The sequence below is a fragment of the Oncorhynchus mykiss genome, chromosome 7, assembly GCF_013265735.2.
Source record: "Oncorhynchus mykiss isolate Arlee chromosome 7, USDA_OmykA_1.1, whole genome shotgun sequence".
Lineage (NCBI taxonomy): Eukaryota > Metazoa > Chordata > Actinopteri > Salmoniformes > Salmonidae > Oncorhynchus > Oncorhynchus mykiss.
This window is the reverse complement of record NC_048571.1, coordinates 17,917,431-17,930,917: the sequence shown is the minus strand read 5'-3', so window position 1 is coordinate 17,930,917 and position 13,487 is coordinate 17,917,431. Positions and strand designations below refer to the sequence as shown.

General features: G+C 44.8%; 1 pseudogene; it reads right to left on the bottom strand.

The window, feature by feature from the left end:
• Nucleotides 1-1,605: 1,605 nt before the first annotated feature.
• LOC110528802 overlaps nt 1,606-13,487 on the bottom strand; it is a 37,358-nt pseudogene continuing 25,476 nt past the window's right edge.

Here is a 13,487-nt window from a genome sequence, read left to right as displayed (position 1 = left end):
TCGAAACTACACTTTTAGAAAAAAGGGTTCCAAAAGGGTTATTTGCAGAGGGATAGGGTTCTACCAAGAACTGTTTTGATCTGAAGAACCCCTTTAGGAAGACAACATTTCTTTGTAAGGCAGATTCTACCTAGAATTATAACATCCTAAGAACCGTTTTTGGAAGAAAGGGTTCTTTGATGATTCTTTGGAAGGCAAGAACGATTCTTCGGAAAGGCAATAAGGGATCTTTGGAAGGCAAGGATTCTTCGGAAAGGCAATAAGGGATCTTTTGAAGGCAAGAGGGATTCTACATGGAACCATATATCATATTTTCCAGCATATTCTATTTCAGGGGGATTTTTAGAATTGTTTCAAATGTGTTCTTGCATGTACATTGATTGGTTGATTTAATTTTATGCTACACAAAGACAAATGACATATTTTTTAACTAAACCAATCTGTTAGTCGTTGGACTTATTGCCCACGTTAAAGAGATGGTTGTTACAGTTTAGATCATTGAGGTAGTCTCAGTATTCAATCTTCCCTAATTCTGAATGAATGTTGCGGGTGATAAACAAATTGACTTGTTGGATATCCTAACTCTGTCTGGATTCCATTAGGAATTACACATCACTTTGCAAGATAGCATAATGTGAATTGCAGGCCTGAAGTGCCTGTAAACCAGGGTTTCCTAACACCACTCTGTTAGGGTATAACTATGCCCTCAATGAAAGGCCTCATGATATATACAGTGTACAAAACATTAGGAACACATGCTCTTTCCATGACATAGACTGACCAAGTGAAAGCTATGATCCCTTATTGATGTCAACAGTTAAAACCACTTCAAGGGGAGGAGACAGGTTAAATAAGGATTTTTGAGACAATTGAGACATGGATTGTGTATGTGTGCCATTCAGAGGGTGAATGGGCAAAACTAAAGATTTAAGTGCATTTGAACGGGGTATGATAGTAGGTGCCAGGCACACCAGTTTGAGTGTGTCAAGAACTGCAACGCTGCTGGGTTTATCCCGCTCAACAGCTTCCTGTGTGTATAAAGAAGAGCATCCAGCTAACTTGACACAACTCTGGGAAGCATTGGAGTCAACATGGGCCAGCATCCCTTTGAAACGCTTGTAGAGTCCATGCCCTGACAAATGAAGGAGCTTCTGAGGGCAAAAAGGGGGAGGGGGTGCAACTCATTAGTAAGAAGGTGTTCATAATGTTTTGTACAATCAGTGTATAATGTATTGTTACAATTCATTTAAAGGCTGGTGGAACCATTCATAAAGGGTTCTAGGAAGAACCTTTGGATTATAAAAAATGGTTATTGGAAGGATCCTTCAGAGGGTTCTAGGTAGAACCATATACAGGGGGTTATTTTTAAGAGTCCCACATAGAGGGTTTTAGGTAAAGGGTTCTACCTAGCACCAAAAAAGGTTCCCCTATGGGGACAAACCGGAGAACCCTGTATGGCACCTTTTTTTCTAAGAGTGTAAACTCTACTGTTATGTTGGCATTCAACACAGTTAGAGGATGTCATGAAAACAAGCTTTATTTTCAAGGAACACAAAAGCCCAATTGAAGACCTTAGACCTTAAAAAAATACAACCAGAAAATGTTATTTCAAGAAAACATCTTTAATGAATCAGTTGTTGTCTTTTGTACCTCAGACAGATTACATGAAAATACATTTAAGTCGACTGCAAGTATGGCAACATATTCACACATATAAACATGTATGTGGTGCATTTTGTTTGTATTTATGTATATAAATATGTACAACAGAAACACGTTACACTCAGTTAAAGTTTTGTGCATGTGTGTTTTATATATACTAATTATATATAAAATCCCACACAATCCAAATCATATTCATGTGTGCCCACGTAATATACACAATCACACAACTACAGTTCACCAAAGATTAAAGCAACGCATTGGTTGATGCATCAAGAGAAACCTCGGAGAGGACCTGCAAAGTCCAACAGTTTTCTCCCGTCCACTAAAAATGTTTCCTTGCGGGTGTTGTGTATCTATATGTCGCTCGGTGTCTTGAGTGAGTGTGCATCCAGTTTTGTCAGACACACGTTAGACTGTACCACCATCTCCTCTGCTCAGTGCCTCTGAGGTAGACTCAAGCTCAAGGACCTGTGATTTCCTGCTCCCCACCCATTTCCTTTTTCTTTTTCTTTTGTTCGATTTTTCAACAAATGTAGGACATTCAAAAGACATAAATGAAATACTACATGTATAATATGTAGCCATGAGGTAGAAATGTTTTAAAGAACACTATAATAAAATGATTGAATAGAAAGGGAAAAATAAACAAACACAGAAACCACCAATAACATTGCTTGCCAGTTCTGGTACAAAGACAAAAATGAAGCCAAGTACATAGCAACAAAACAAAGAATATAAGATCGGTTGGAAAGTACAATTCAAGTGATTTGGTTGTGTTGAAAGTACTGTATATGTGAAGGAATGGGCTTTTTGTGCTCTCATGTACACCAGTTTAGAGATGGCAGACTGAATTATGGGATAGACCGCGTTCTGGTCAGGCTGTTGACAGACTGCACTGCAGTTTCCATGTGCTGTTGCCGCGCTGTCACACACACACACACACACACACACACACACACACACACACACACACACACACACACACACCTCAGCGTGTCCTTTCCTCTCCTCGGTGAGAGTGAATGGAGAAGTGAGATTCACACGCCTGGGCTGCGGGTCAAGGAGAATGTAGGAGACTCCATTTTCTATTTCCAGAATAAGCCTTCTAGCGATGAGCTTTTACACATACAGCACACTCAGGCTGTGTGTAAGTCTGTTGACACCGTATCAAGTTTGTGAAACATTTGAACATTCCGATGAATTAAAGTTATGTGAAAGTGCATTCAGCTAATTCTTAAGTAACTCCGTTTGTTTGTTTGTAGTATATCGATAAAACATTGTACATTTCACCCACCTACCATTATTTTATATGAGTGAAGTATAATTTGAGTCAAAGTTTCAAAGGCCATGTAAGTGGTTATATTATGGCCGTGTTACTTCCGTGGATCCACCCTTTAATCTACCCAAGTGAGAGAAATTGGAGAAGTGTTCAATCTTAAATATCCGAGACATCGTGGTAGACTAGCGCCTGTGCAGTCACAGCAAGTTCCATCTAAATTCCTTTGAGTGCTAAAATGGAAAAGGTATGCAAACCAGAATTGGAAATAATACCAATCAAAGGAAGAGATAAGCGTTACACTGGTCACAAGTTGACAAAACAAACAAAAACGTAAACGCAAGCAACGTGGTACTGGCAATCTCAGTGCTCGGGGATTGCAAACCCGTGATTATTAAAGACGAGACAGAAATACACACAAAGGAATGCTCTAGTGCAGCTGTTGTACAATAATAATAATACACCTAGGGTACTTCAACATCACCATTGTGGTGCTTAGCAACAGTCACGCACAGAGAACAAAAGAAGAGCAACAAAATACATTCAAATGCAACACAATGAGCTATGAATCACTGTTCTGTGGGTCTTTTGGTACTGACCACAGTAGACTGACTGGACGTTTCTTAAAGGTGCAATGCAGCTGTTTTTATCTCAATTTCAAATCATTTCTGGGTAACATTGAAGTACCTTACTGTGATTGCTTTCAATTAAAATGGTATATATATAGCTCTCAGCAAAGGGCAATTTCTCAAGCAAGAATTTTGCTAGGACATCCTGGGAGTGGTCTGAGTGTGGGGTGGAAAACAGAACATGTGCTGTTATTGGCAGAGAGGTTTGGTACTCTCTTTCTTATTGGTCTAATAACTAATTTACCGCATGGTGATATCACCACGAATGGCCAAAACTCCATCCCACCAAAACAGGCAGAAATTTCAGGCAGTCTTTTCAAACAGCTCTTACACTAAAATTACATTATCATAATTTTCACAATTTCCCAGTATTATTCTGATTCTGACCTCGTAGTGTGGAAATATATATAAAACACAGAAAAATCACATTTTTGACTGTACTGGGCCTTTAAGAGCCAGGACGAGTGTCAAATTAGTAGTATATTCACCCTGACCATGTTCTTGGGGTAATGTGTGCACATACTGTACAATGAAGATGCGATTGGCCAAATATCTTAAAACAATTTCTAGCTCCTACCCGCAAGCCCTTGTTGAGTCTCCTTGCAGATATGACACAACTGGATAGGTGTTAGCAATATGACCGAAAATCCCCAGAGCATTCCAGAGGCCTAGGTGGCTCTACAGCCATACCGATGTGAACAATCCAATCATGTCAGATCTGTACCTGGTTAAGCCAATGAGGACCTCTGGTAAGGAACTGAAAACCGGTTTGGAATTGAGCCCCTGGTGCTGAACCTCTGACCTCGGTGATGAATAAAGATGGCAGCCTTTTCTCATTCAAACTGACTCAACTGGCTGACATAGAGCAGTCATTAGCAACTAGCCATTTTGGATCTGAGGCTGTCCTCCGACTGCTCTGCTGCCTCCTAGGTGAGTTAAAACCAACCAAGGTGGAACAGAAAGTATGTGTGATCCTGATGTTGCATTTATTCTGGGAATATACGGAGTCACACAACTGTGTCACGGCACTGTTCGCTTTCTTTCATTTGGTTTCTGCTTCATCGTCAAGTACAGCAGTTCTATGGCTTCCTGTGATAACGCAATAGCAACCGAAGTCCACCGTTCCCTCTAAAGAGTTGTGGGTTGTTGACAACAATATAATCCACTATACGTGGTCATCTGTGCCTCATTAAAACACCAGGTGAACAACGCTCTTGATTCAATCAATACACAAGGCAGGATCAGAAAAACACACTAGGGCATCGCATTTTCGAAAAACCTTAACATGGGAAACGGAACTCATCACCAAATTCTTCACTTTAAGCACCTCCATATTGACTTATTTGTCCCGTCGTTCCAGAACTAAATCTGGTTACATTCATTTTCATCTCCTTGACCGTCTCGCCTAGAAGGTTCGAGGTAAACCTAACACTGTTTCTCTAGATATTATATAAATGACAAAAATCCTGGTCTTAATACTCTCAGAGGATCATAGTGCTTATGTGTGGTGATGTCGTTGAGGTACTGTACAATTCACAAACACTTTCCTGAGTTTTTTTTGCAGACAGAGGATCAAAAGAGATGAAGTGTATGGATCGGGGGTCCAGATTACTGTCACCCCCTGAGGAATACTGTTGATACTTGGTGAAATGGCAGGAGAAAAACATTGACCATCTCCATTGGCAACCGCCACTCTAATTTTAATCTCGCTGTTGAAGTTTAAAGCTCTTAATATCAGCACATGCCATTAATGTAGATTGTGAGGCAAACAAAATCATTATACATAAAAAAAAGAAATTAGAATTTAGAAAGCACCACTACAGGCACTTGGTTAGCCAACTACATTTTAGGGGACAACAACAAAGGTATATATATATATATATATATATACACACAGGGTCCTCCTCTGTCTCAAGTTGACCCCTTCAAAATGTGTAAACAATGCCTGGCTTTAGCAGTGTCAAGCATCCTAATGAGATCTCTGCTCGTTACCTGCCAAACCATCAGGTATCACTCCAACCAAGTCTCTTGATGTTTCTCCACGTCTGGTGTCAGGTCTCGTGTGGGGGGGGGGGGGGGGGGTTACGTCGCCCCTCTTGTGTGACTTCCTCTCTGGTTAGCACCACAGCCAGGTCAAAGAATTCCCAACGCCTCTTTCTTGAGGACTCCCCCCACCCCACGAGGTTCACTGACCGCACCCAAACATTTTGTTCCACTCGGTGTACGTGTCGATCTCTTTCTGCGATATACTGGGCTGGAATTTGCAAAAAACACTGTCAAAGTCCTGGTAGGTGAGGGGTCGCATCTGGCCTGTGGGCATAATGCTCACCGAGAGGTCCAGGCCTTGGGAGGAGGTGTGCAGCATGCCCACCAGGGCCTCCTGGCACAGCCTTGCCACGTCCAGGCCGGAGAAGCCCTCGGTGCGCTGGACCAGCAGCACCAGCTCCTCCTCACTGAGGCAGTACTTCCGCTGGGACTGGGACAGCAGCTGGCTCAGCATGCGGTGGCGGGACGAACCGTCCGGCAGCGGCACCAGGACCCGCCGGCCAAAGTACCGTCGCAGCCCCTCGTCCATGTCCTGGGGCTTGCTGGTGGAGCAGACCACCAGGACGTGGTTGTTGGAGTCATCCGCCGGCCCAAGGAGCAACGCATCAAGCTGGGCTAGGAGCTCGGCCTTGAGCCGGTGAACGGGGCTCTCGTTGTTGAGCTGGGCCGATAGCAGCATGTCCACGTCGCTGATGAACAGCACTGAGGGCTGGCGGCAGCGCGCCACCAGGAAGGAGGCCTGCAGGATCTTGTCACCCTCTGCCAGCCACTTGGTGGCCAAGGTGGAGCCTCTGAGCTGCAGGAAGGGCGCCCCCAGCTGGCTGGCCATGCAGCGGCCCAGCAACGTCCGGCCCGTCCCTCTGGGACCAAACAGTAGAATGCACCTCGGGGCCGAACCTAGGCCCCTGAACATGTCCGGACGTAGCATGGGCCAGAGAACCTCCTCCTTCAGAGTGGCCTTGGCCAGCTCCAGGCCTGCAATGTCACTCCAGTCCACCGGGGGTCCCTGCTGCAGGATCTCAGAGGTCACCATGTCCAGGAGGTGGGGGTCACTGCTCTTCAGCTGCTCCTCAGCGGGCCGGGAGGATGAGGTCGCCCCCGTCAGGGAGAGGTGGGAGAGGTGCACGCGGTGCTCGTCCCCTTGGTCGCTTAGGGAGGGAGAGGTGAAGCTGCCCAGGGAGTCGGCCGAGCGCGAGCCACCCAAGGTGGAGGCATAGGACGGAGGGGTGAGTGCTCCGCCTGCAGACTGCTCAGAGGCCATGGGCTGCTTGTGGGGATTAAACGGCAAAGATGACTTGTCAGCGATCCTGTCAAAACTGTTCCCTCCGCCCGCATTTGAGATGCTGCTGTCCGGTACCCTGTACATGGGACTCTCTGCGGAGCTGCGCGCCTGGCCATAGACAAAATTTCCATAAGTGGAGTCCATCTCTCCTTGCCCTGTCATGTAGAAGGCTTTTCTCTTCAGAGAGTTGGACGAGCTGCCATTCAGAGGCGTGGGCGCGATGGGGCCGAGGTTGTGCGACTGGTAGGGGTACCCGGGGAGTGTGGAGGAGGGGGGCAGGGGGGTGGGAGCGGCGATCCCTGACGGTAGGTAGGAGGATGGAGGGGGGGCTCCCCCGGGGCTGTAGCCTGGCCCCACAGAGCTCTGGGAGGGGTACCCGGCATGTGGGTAATTGTAGCCAGAGAGGTTGGAGGATCCCCCATTGTAGGTCGGGACCAGGGAGGGGTGGGGGGGGGCGGAGGAGGGGGCTGCAAGAGACCGGAGCTGTGAAGCGGGGAGGTGGTGACCTGGGAGCTGTAGCCCAGGTAGGAGCCACTGTAGCTGGGGCCGTATTCCTGAGAGGAGCCTGCAGAGGAGTGGAGGGCCGTGGCGGTGTGACTACCACAGCTGCTGCTGGAGTAACCAGGCTCTGTTAGGCCGCTGGAGGCCAGGCTCGGGGACGGAGAGCTGCACATACCAGCCACCTCCGCCGCCACCCCTCCTTTCCTCATAGACATCCCCTCGGGGACGCAGTAGACCCCCTCCTGCCAGGCCTCGCCATCCCCCTTCCTGCCGTTCATCCCGGCCTCGGCGTAGGAGTTCAGCAGGGCCCTCTCACTGGGCATCTCCAGGATGCCAGAGTACTTCTCAGCGTACTTTTTGAGCAGGTTGGAGGCGGTGAGCGCAGAAATGTCGTCGTTGGCCCAGGCGTACTGGTATGTGCTGCTGCCGCGCTGCAGGTGACCCCGGTAAGCCTCGGCCTTGTGGGCCGGCGAGCGCGTGGTGGAGGTGATGTCAAAGTGCTGCTCCGCCCACTGCGCGTGCTCTGGGGTCCACTGCATCTTTAGGCCTGCAACGGCAAGAGCATAGAGACAGACAGGACAGTTAGGATGGTCTTATTTATAAGAAAAGGTACAGCCACTCAAAATTCAGCATCTCTTCACTTAGGCTCTCTGTCAATTGGTCTTCACTATGCTGTCAACGGATTGATTATAATGGCTGTGATGTGATGACAGTTTATTGGGAGTGATCAAACACTGTCATGCTTATGATAGTACTCACTGTATTTTGCTTAATCATGGAGATTCACTGCTGCCATTTCTTCAATATAAAATCGAGAATACAACTCATGAATGTGTATATGAATCTGAGCTCGGAGGTTAAACAATGGGTCATTTATGAGGTTATACAGTGGGTCATTTATGACATGATTCACACATCATGATCAATAATTAACATCCATGATGACTAATGTACTACTGAGCAAAATGTGTTCTAGTTTAATGAAATTTTACATTACGTGCTACTGTATATTGAATAATAATTACTGTGAATAATAATTGTATATTTTATTTTTGACGTCCATCAGTTTCATTTAGTGAATGGCTTAAAGCGGCAATATGTAACATTTTGGGTGACCTGACCAAATTCACATAGAAATGTATTTTATAGATCTGTCATTCTCATTGAAAGTCTAAGAAGCGGTAGATCTGTTCTATGTGCGCTATTTTCATGCTTTCTGTTCATAAGCTTAGTTTTTGCGTCTTTTACTTTGGGTTTTGTTCACCAGCTTCAAACAACTGGAAATACAATATTTTGGTTATGGAGAATATATTTCACAGCAGTTTAGATGGTACAATGATTCTCTACACTAAACTCGCTTATTTTGTCACATAAACTGAAATTAGGCGAACTATTATAATTTTTGCAGCCAGGAAATGGCAGAGCGATTTCTGCAAAGTGCATCTTTAATAAACGTAAAATATTACATTCATGAAAATGACTAACTAACGAACATTCTTGACATTTAAGTTGTCTTGATTCTTTTCGGCCTCTCGCAGTTCTTTTGTTTCTAGGAATACGGATGGTAAATATGACACGAGTACTGACAGATCACATGAAGGACACCGCCTCTCTGCCTTGGGACCGGGCTGGTCGCTACCAGGTTAGGACAAAATAATGCACCCTGCACAGAACAATATGACACAGACAAGGCAGGTCACTCCATAATCCCTCTCTCATCTCAGGCGGCCGGAGATGGTTTCAGAGCGCGCCTCGCCTAGTGCAGCAAAGCAATCTCCCCCCGTCGTCAGTGTTCTGCTGCTTTCATCAATACACACACACACACACACCAGAGCCACAGCTGGCTATGAATTACAACACCCTGTGTATGAGGCCTCCGCTATCCACCGCACAGTGCCGGACTGCACCTCCACCCCGTCACCTCTCTTTCTCTCTCTGCCTTTCCATCTCCATTTTCTCCTACCTTTCTCTTTCCCTTTCTCTCTCGCACCTTTTCCCTGTCCACCCTCTCTCATTACCCCCTCCCATCTTTGTCCTCATCCCCCCCCCCCCCCCCCCTCCTCTGGCTCGTTCGCTACATCTCACACACACTTCAGTCACCTAGCTCCCTTTGTTGCCTCTGAGGCTCAAGAGCCACTATTTTATATAATCCCCGAAGACTATCTGCAAATACTAACACACACACACACACACACACACACACACACACACACACACACACACACACACACACACACACACACACACACACACACAGTCATCTCACTATCAAAGCATGGTGCTATCAAAGGCCAGACCCACATCGTCGTAGGAGCCTCCTCTCAGATGGGACTCTGTTTGATTTGATTTAACACACAGCGGATTATGAGGATCATTTATGACCATCCTCTGTCCTTTCTTCAGTCTCAGTAGCATGTCTTATGAATCCACTGTCGGAGGCCCTTTAAGCACTGCATGCCTTACAATTACCGTACCACGGACGTTCCTCTTGGGTTTTTTAAGTGGAACTGGCGTGAACACACACACACACACACATATTCACAAACACACATCTCCAGTACGTTCGGCGTGTCAGCATAGCATGGTGTTTGCTTGGTAATAGAGCGGGGGAAATCCCCCAGACTCCTCTCTGATTCTCTCTCCCAGACGTCTCGCCAGACACCAGCAGCTAATTAGCAGGATGACGATTTGCTAATTGTGTTCATTTACAAGGTTTTAGCCGAGGGGAGTCTTGCCGGGGCTGGCACGCATGTCACGCTCCTTATTGTAATGACTATATGAAACTCCACGGACAGAAAGGGCTTGGAAATACTTCAGCCTGGATCAAATTGATCAATAAACAGCAATCAGCTAATATAACGGAACAGTGTGGTGTGTTTGGTGACATGACGTTTTCATTGACAGTGGTTTCTGAAAAAGAACTGCTGCATGATGGGAATAATTGTTGTCATTGATAATGAATCATATAGCATCTGTATTATTTTCTTGTTTTGTAAAAAAAAGTCAAATGTGTTTGGATATACTCAACGTATATTTTGGGCTTAGAGGTTGGACACAGAAGTGAACTAATTGCCAAAATGTAAAAAAAAAGTTGAAGTTTAGGTAAGGATGGGAGTTAAAAACAAAAAGGTATTAATTTGCCAATGCAGGTCATTTGAGAATTCTAAAACATAATGCATCCGGATTTAAATACATTTACATTTTAAAAAAAAAGCATCAGCAGAAAATATTCTTCTCAACTCTGTGATTTTCCGGTTCATAATAATATTTGTCATGGTCAGCTAATGGAGAAGGTTATGTCTTGTACCCAGCAAGACATTACACCCGATAGCTATGTGGGTGGTTATTGCAGTATTTCTCACATCCTTTACACTAATTGTGAGGTTCAAAAACGTCCCAACTTCCCCATTATACGATAGCTGCAATATTTGTCCAAAGTTCTATAATACTTCGATGGCGTTTCAATTTTTGGGGTAAATATAATTTATTGAAAGAATGATCATTTCAATTGTAGATAGCAGAGTATTAAGTAGTTCAGAGGTTATGGTAGTAACAGTTTGGGTGGGATAAAGAGCCTTCTGTACTCTCTTAAAAATATAGTATCTCTCTTCAATATTTCAACACAACAGTATATCTTCTTGTATCTCTCTCACAATAACCTGGTCTACCCAAACAACATCTCTCTCTTTCTCTCTCTTCACAGCAGTATGGTCTCTCTCCTTGGAGTGCTAGCTAGTCTCTCCCCTCACAGTGTCATTATTAACTAGAGATGCCTCCCTCCCTCCCTCCTCCCTGCCTGTGTTGGAGAATTCACAGTCTGACTCCTAGTACTGTGTACTGGGCCTTGCTCTGGGGACCACGGTTCAGCTGCCAGCATGTCAATGGAGAGAAACACACAGGAGGGAAGGAGGGAAAGAGAGGGGGATGACAGAGGGGGAGAGGGACAAAGGGAGAGAGAGAAGCTATAGGGGAAATAGAGGGTGAGAGAGAGGGTATGCAGTGCCAACGGATTCAAGCACACACACACACACAAATAAATACACACCCACACGACCTTCTACGCAGTAAAAAAATAAAACACATCTTCCAAATTCCAGCCCACTTAAAACAACTACCTAACCTCCCTTTTAACACCGTAATATTAACATAGAAAACCTCAATCACCCCTATCTTATTTAAATCCATTTAGAAAACATGGAATCTTTATAATTCCATCATCAATAAAGCCAACACTTCTAAGAGACGTGTCAGGCTCCATCAGTGCCTTCATCTCTCCAATCAGGGGGTTAATGTAAAGCCACAGCATGCGTCTCAATGGTGTCCTATTCCCTACATGGTGCACTACTTTTGACCATAGCCCCATAGGCCCTGGTCCAGAGGTGCAATATATAGGGAATAGGGTCCTATTTGAGACGCACACAGGGTGATTACCTCCACTATGCAAATGAGGGCCAAATGATAACTTGCACTATTTAAATCAGGTAACACTGATTACTCTCCTGTTATTCAGATGAGGGCATATGAGTTTGAACTCAACTCTTTGAACCTCATGCACTTCCACAAAGACATGGAACAGGCCCTAAGACTGGCACTTGAATCATACGTTGTAGTCTACGTGATGGTTAAAACATGGAATACACACATCTCTAATCTTAGAAAAACTATTATCCCACTCTAATTGAAAACATTCTAAATATTAACATCCAATGCAAGAATATGGATCACCATGAATGACCGTGTAGCAAAATTGTCAAGAGCAACTAGACTTTGATCAGGAACTGTGTGTGTGTGTGCGTGTGTGTGCGCTCTCTGAGAGAGAGTGAGAGTGTGTGAGTCTGGCCGAGCATTAATGCACTCATCTGCAACAACATCCAACAACATCTGGATACGTCCAGAGAGCATCAAGGCATGTCTGTGTCCTTTCTGTCCGTCATATAGAAGGTCAAATCTAACTCATTTCTGCTTCTGGACATTGGCATCAACGCGGCTGCATATTAGAAAGGTGTGTGTGTGTGTGTATGCGTGCGTGTGTGTCTGTGTGTGTGGAGTAAACAGGTCTTTAGAAAGCACTAATGAGCTCTTTGAAGTCCGTCTGCTTTGTGATTCTGCACAGAGAGTGTAGTGTGTGAGCGACGGCCTATTTCAGCCCTGTCATAATTCAGACCCATGCGTTTACAGAGACAGACGTGAACAAACACACATCCAAAGATCCTTCTCTTCCGACGAGTCATCTCGTACTATGCACGCCAAAACAAGTTATGCCGCAATATATTCAGAACATGTTCGGCGGCGAGTTTTGAAATGAAATGTGGTGAAAGACTGAATTTGTGGCAGCAACTGATTGACAAGTGATCTAACTTCATCAAATGAGAATAAGAGACCAATTAAATTTCATGAGGAAATGGTCACAGCAATTACTGAAATAGAGCAGAGGGCATCATTTAACCTCGAATTCAGCGAGATATTGTGTGTGTGTGTGTGTACGTGCGTGTGTGTGTGTGCGTCACCTTGTTAATGAGGCTGCCACATTGACACTGTTACTAAGCCAGTGGCGATGGCGTATTGGCACACTACCTGCCGTGTAAAATAATGTGATTAAGCCCTCTAAAATGCAATTAATTAAGTAATTAGTCGTGAATGAGTGTCAGACACTGCAATCAAAATTGCTTCAGTGTTTTGGTTAATTGATTGAACCGCTGCACTTACAAATACTGATGTCAGGTCCCTAAGCTAAGAAGTTACAGTTTGACTCTTAGTGTATGACCCAACCATAACATTGCATCAATGTTGTCATCTGGATTCCTAAACGCTTGTGTACTTCTAATGAAGGTAACTATTGTGTGGTGGCCCACTACTACTCATAGTGCTGTTCAGAAATGTGGGTAGCTGTATACAATAGATTGTCAGGCAGAAAACTCCACTTAGAATCAAGCTGCCTGTTTATAGAGCTTGAAACGGAAGGGAAAGCGAGGACTTGGGAGTCTGGGGTTCAACCTCAAAGACGATAGAAACAAATGAAGTTATATTTTAAGTATTTGTTTCTCGTCTGTTGGTATGTAAATGCAGATTTAAATAGGTACTTTGTGTC